This window comes from Capsicum annuum, chromosome 4 (genome assembly GCF_002878395.1).
Source record: "Capsicum annuum cultivar UCD-10X-F1 chromosome 4, UCD10Xv1.1, whole genome shotgun sequence".
NCBI classification, from domain to species: Eukaryota; Viridiplantae; Streptophyta; class Magnoliopsida; order Solanales; family Solanaceae; genus Capsicum; species Capsicum annuum.
The window spans coordinates 218954075-218955036 of record NC_061114.1 but is presented as its reverse complement, the minus strand read 5'-3'; positions in this window follow the sequence as shown (position 1 = coordinate 218955036).

The following is a 962-nucleotide window of genomic DNA, read 5'->3' as shown; positions in this document are numbered from 1 at the left end:
CAATAAGTTCCTACTTCATTGTTATGGCATTGATGACTCCAAAACACTTCATTGATGTGCCAATGAGTTCTTACTTCATCATTATTGCATTGATGGTCTATTTATATGTCTCTTATTGATGTATCATTGTTTCAAAGTATCAAAAAATGTGGTGGCGATCGAAATAACAATCTCAAAGATTAATTGAACTAAGTGATGGAAGTTCTCTCTTATCGAGTGGTATCCTAGGGGCATAAGCCTATCATGGGTCGATCCCTATTTATGTGTTTATGGGTGGTATCCCAGGGGCATAAGCCTATCATGGGTTGATCCCAGTTGATACGTACTGGAGGCAGCCTAATGGTCACAGTACAGTACAATAATGATTGGACAGATGATAAGAACGAAGGTAAAGTGATTGAATAAATACAATTTACAGGTTGTCATAAGTTCTAGTAAGTGTGGTCCACTCCTATACGATTTATTCACTTGTTTCTGATTTCTATTGAGCTCCTATATCCTATGTGATTATCTACAGCTTTTCATACTCAGTACATGTTTTGTACTGACGTCCCCCACGGGGAACCTGCATTTCATGCTGCAGGCACAGGTACCTCAGCTCATACACCGCACAAGTAGGAGCCAGGATATCCAGCTGCTTTTGGTGAGCTCCAGTTTGCTTCGAGGCTTTTTGTGTCATATCCAGTCACTTTTGGTATTGTATAGAAGTTAGTTATATGGCGGAGTGTGTCCCGACCTTAGTTAAACTCCGTGTATTGTCTAGAGGCTTTGTAGACCTAATGTACAGGCAAGGTGGTGTTTTGTTAATAGACGTGATGGCTCTAACGGCCAAGTATTGTATATACATATATGTGTGCTCGAGCTTATACAGGTGATTATTTCCTTTTATATGCGACATGATGCTGTTCGAATTTTGGGTTGTCATAGAGGTATGCATGGGAAGTATAAGGTTATGAGCTGGG